The 5,467-nt window shown below is 39.6% G+C and overlaps 1 long non-coding RNA gene across 1 annotated transcript; it reads right to left on the bottom strand.

The window, feature by feature from the left end:
* LOC115595638 (uncharacterized) lies at positions 1-3,938 on the bottom strand. The gene is made up of 2 exons (XR_003986739.1): positions 3,768-3,938; positions 1-1,017 (listed from the first exon to the last, which is right to left on the bottom strand). It is a non-coding gene; the product is annotated as an uncharacterized LOC115595638 (long non-coding RNA).
* Between the last annotated feature and the right edge of the window lie 1,529 nt (positions 3,939-5,467).

Genomic DNA, 5,467 nt, shown 5'->3' with positions numbered 1-5,467 from the left:
ATTAAAAAATCATTTATTCATCTGAAATTGTATATTTGCAAATCAGTTAAGGCACCTTAATACATCTGTACAGATGTCATGAGTGACACCAAAGTATGGTTGTCAATAACTTAACAGAAAAAGAACAGGATAACATTCACATTAAATATGAAGAAATTCAGGTGTATTTTCTTTTTTTTTTTTTTTTTACATACTGGACTTAGGATAACAGATTCTGTAATTACATTAAGTAAGATACTTTGTAGTTGCATTCAGCTGTTCATACATGGCAGGAGCAAACTGAATCCTTTCTTTATCCCCTCAACACTTTTCATATATACCATTTCATACAAATAGGTGTGAGTGCTTTCCAAAAAGTGGTACATGTCTGAGACCAGGCTCATGTTGCATTGAATCAAATATTTAGAAAAGCATAGAGTCACAATATGAAAACAGTTTTTGACCATTCATTTTTAACACCACTGGACAGACTAGCCGTGCACAAGTCCTTTGGTATGCCTAATATTGCATCATTTGTAAGACATCAGCATGAATCCATCTGCTGCTCTAGAATGAATGAAATTTAAAAGGATGTCATCTTCATTCATCTGAAGGCACCAAGGAGCAGTTGTTTCTCAACTCGGTTTGATATGTCTGCAGCTTGAATCCTGCTTTAAGAAAAGAAACACACTTTGAAGGAGGCTTTAAGACTAATGGCAGAGAGGGGTGGTTGTCACATGATGGTGGTAATCCTTTGGGTACAGTCACTGTCACTTTTCCAAACCCCATGTCAGTTTGGGACTTCATGCCTACTCGATAGCACCAGGCCTGGTGGCCACATAGACGAAGACAACGATGATCAGCACCACGACAACCAGAGTAGGAAGGACTACAGTGGCCACCTGCTGTCGGGCTTCCTGCATGGCCTGCTTACGCTCCTTCTTGTCCTTGGATGTTTCTTTTTTTGGTTTGCCTTTGAGCTGCCTCATGATGTCTCCACGATCACTCACTCTGTGTATTTGCTGTGCTCACAGGAACCTGACACACAGAAAAATATGAGTCAGTTTTCAAGTCATGTACTAGACAAAGCACCAGTTTCCTTGAAGAAAACAATGGACATCACACAAGAACACTTTGGTATTTCTCCTGAACCTCCTGCACTTTGATCTGTCATCTTTGTTTGTATGAGTGTTCCAAGATTTGGCATACTCTGTTAACTGAGCAAACTTGTACATCGTTCATGATCTGATACTGCTTGGCGACCATTTAGTTAACTGTCACCCTCTCTGTACTGCTCAATTCAAGTGACGTGGTTAGGACAGGAACAGTGAAAACTGCAGAAAAAAGGCTGTTCAGCTGTCCTGGCTTGAGCTGATAGTCCCTATTAACGTAAAAATTAACTTGTTAGCTACTGTAGATGTAATGATAATACACTAAGATCTATGCTCATGTGATTGGCTGAAGGGGAAGGGAAACATCCAATAAGCTACAAATCATTTCCTTTTCAAAAAGTGTTGTGAATAAATTAGAACAGCAACACTGACACCAGGCGGACAGAAGGTAGATCATTATATACTGACTGAGGATGTTCACAGTTTTAGCAGGCCTTACAGCAGGTTAACTTTCCTAATTAGTTGTTCATTAAATTACACTTGTCTTACTTTCTGTTTTATATATTGCTATTGCTCTTAAATAAAGCAAAAATATAAGGGGAAAGAAGTAGTCTTATCCGATTACTCAATTAATCGCCACAATAATCAGTAGAATATAATAATTGATATCTGCAGCCCTAATACAATTAGGACAAACTACATTGTCTCATCATTACCTCTACCACAACTGAACCTCTTGCTCATACTTTAGCGCAGTCTGTAGTATGAGATTTGAAGTAAAAATACGTTTGACTTATGTGACTTATCTTCCGCTGCGCATTGGATTGTGAGTCAGAATAGCCAGAAAAGCACACTGGCTTGCATTCTGCAAAATGCAAAAAGGATGCAGTAGGACATCCTGATATTTCTATTATGTTTCTGGTATATTAAATAGTATGGTAGTTTGGTTATTGGAATGCAGCAGAAGTATTAACACTTTTATTAATTAATTTAAAGTAATTTTACATCCATGTCTGTTCAACTTAACATAATATATGCAGGTGAAGACTTTGAGGGAATTACTCAAGGCTTTTAAGGGTAGTTCTTGACAAAATGGAAGTTCTCACTATATTGACATGTATGAGTCAAGTGAATAATTTCCAGGGATTTTTAGAGTAGTACAGAGGACTGATAGAGAGCTTTATTACATAGTGCAACGCAATCACCTGCAGATCAACATCAGCAAAACCAATGAGCTTGTGGTGGACTCCTGCTGTATGTTCTTAGTCGTTAAGTTCTCAGAGAGAAACCAAAAACAGTCAAATTCCTTATGTTCACCTGTTTGGCCAATACAGCTGATAGAACATAGCTGATAGCTACCACTTGTTCAACACAGCAGCACAGACGAGCTCTACAATCACCACAATTTCCCAAGTGAAAGGCCCTTAAAGGCAATTCTGAGATAAATGGTTCATGGACAGATGGATGGATGGATGGTTGGTTGGTTGGTTGGATGGATGGACAGACAGACAGACTTATCTGAGAGCATAATGCCTCTGGTCACAGCTGCCACCGGTGAATGCTTTAATAAAGTGTAAGTCTGCTCTGCCCCCTAAATCGAGGGAAATTGAGGAGTGAAAGAAAGCTCCTTTTTCATAGCAGCAGGATTAGGAGTGTGATTGATGTGTGATGTTAAACCACCATCTAGTGGACTCATAGACACTAGCAGCTGCTTCAAACTTTAAGGTTAGCCGTAAGAAGGTGATTAAATGTCATCCCTATTCCACTTTGTTTATACTGCCTTTCTGTCTAGTATGTTATTTTTGATTAAACCATCTGACTGATATTATTGACCAATTTTAGTTTATCAGCATTGACATATACTTTGGCCAGTGAGTACTGCCTGAAAAGCTCTTCACTATACTCATTATTCCTTCATAACACAAGATTGCCCTACACTACAACAGAAGCACAACCATGATCGCTATTGTTCCCACTTTGAATTCAACTGTTGCACATTTGTCAAACATAGAACACAAAGAACCCAACCCCCACCCAGCTTTCAAGTGTCTGACTTTAAACGCAAGGAAGACCAAGGATATCATTATTTGCTTAGCCGCCATGAAAAGACTGTAACAATCTAAAGCACTATTACTGTTATTAGCCATGCTCAGTTATGTGCAAACGTAGGCCTACATGTATCCAACATGTTAATAACACTGATATAGTATTTTATGCTGCCACCTGGATGGCGTTGACAAGTCTAGTAAGCATTACTGTAGTCTAGTAAACTATAAAAAGCAAGACAAGACTAATATATGTTTAATTTTGAAAATGAGTTGCTGGGCACGCTGTTACAGAATATTGCCGCGGCCCAGCAGCAGTCATGTCCCACAGCTTAGATACGAAGCCGTTCCAACTGTACATAAACAAATAGACTTTGACTTGACGAGCTGGCAGCATTATGTACAAGAGTTAGCTAGCTATAACCGTGATGTACGGGACGTCTCGGTTGTCTTTCCCATTTTCTCTCTCGTGCGTAAGAATGTGCTGTTGAAAGTTGGTCCACATTATGGTGCTGTATCCGATGGCTCCTAACGCTACTTAGCATGTACGAACTTCATGAAATGTGAGCTAGTTACACCACTGACAAAATAGTGCTGACGATTCAATAAGACTGGCGTTGAGATATCTTACAGGAAGGGTCAGCAGTTCCACGCTGATAGATTAGTTTTGGTGGGCTCTTCCAGTGTTTCTTCCAGATTCGTCAGGTTTGTTACAGCAAAAAGTACAGTAAGTTCAACGCCTGCTGTTCCTTACAGACCTCGACGTGGCGGTAGTGGAAAGGCTTGTGGAATACTGCTGTCAAGTATGCGGGCATGAAAATAAGGAAACTTCCGGCCATACCCTCCAAAATAAAAAGCTAAAGACGTTATCACGTGCAAATTGACTGCATTATTATCATCCCAATCTTTGTAGGGTACTGTTGTAAATCCGCATCACGTGGCTAATAACTAATGGCAACAATGACATTAATTGCTCAAAGTGTACATTTTTTCTGTGCTTATTAAAAATCAGATTTTAAGAAGTGGTCCTGATTTTGACATCACAAGTTTGGAGCATTCCTGATCCAAAATTCAGCACACACAAGTGTGATGTGGAAACTTGAAGGCTCCAGTGCACATACAGTGAGAATACTTTACAGCGAAGTCTGAGAGCAGCTAATCTTGGGAGCTCAGTTCTGTACAGTCCGTCGTCAATGAGGAACATCCTTACCTGGGAACATCTTACTCAATGGAGAACGAAGGGAGAAGCCCTTGCTCCAGACCTTAAAGCTCAGCTGAAGTTGCTGAAGCTGAAGTTTGCTGCTGATTACTTGGACAAAGAAAAGGTCTTCTGGAAGAAAACTCTGTAGTAGGGTTAAACAAACATGTAGTTGTTTGGCCACAATGAGTAGCAATATGTTTAGAGGAGAGAAGGTGAGACCTTTAACCCCAAGAACATCATACTGCCAAGCATGGTGCTATTAGCATTATGCTGAGGGCCTGTTTTGCAGCCATTGGATCTGGTGCTCTAAGGAAAGTGCATGGAATAATGAAGAAGGAGGATTTTCTCCAAATTCTTCAGGAAAACCTATAATCATCAGCCTGAAGACTGGGTCATGGGTCTTTATTACAACGACTGTATGTGACTCAAACATGAAGTTTGTTCAGGTTGGAGCACCATAGGGACAAGAAGAGGACAAATTATGCATGGCAATTAATAACTGATGACGGTGGCCTGCCAGGTGTGTAGTTTGGGGAATTCTTTATTGAAAAGATGAAGGGCTGAACAACACACATGCCTGCATTCTAGCATCCTATGTTAGCTGACTGAAAGAAAAAAAGTTACTGTAATTTTAGAAAACAGCTGGCTATTTTTAGCGGTGGATGAATCCACATTTCATGCTTAAATGATTATTTGGGGCAGCTGAACAGTGTCTGTGGTCGGGGTAGACCGATTCTTGGTCTGGTCGATTATTGCACACTATGTCGTCAGCACTGAATAATCTGAATTTGCTTACTTAAGTTATCAAATGAAGTGGAGTTAAAGTATAAAGTAGTAGAAAATGGAAATACTGATGCAGTGTACCTCCAAATTGTACAGAAGTAAAGTACTTGAGTAAATTATAGTTGGTTACATTCCATTATTGGTTATTCTCGACATTGATTAAAATAGTATTTTTCCTGTAAATGTAGTTTGGTTCCAGTTGTCGGTTATTGGTCTCCTGCATTAATAATATTCAGTTTTGGTATTGGCCCTGAAGATAACATATCAGATGACACTCAGTTTGTGCGACTGTGACAAAATAGTGTGTGTTCATGGTAGCAATGACACCCATTCCAACAGTATGTCTA

Source organism: Sparus aurata, chromosome 2 (genome assembly GCF_900880675.1).
Source record: "Sparus aurata chromosome 2, fSpaAur1.1, whole genome shotgun sequence".
Lineage (NCBI taxonomy): Eukaryota > Metazoa > Chordata > Actinopteri > Spariformes > Sparidae > Sparus > Sparus aurata.
This window is presented reverse-complemented; position numbering and strand designations above follow the sequence as displayed.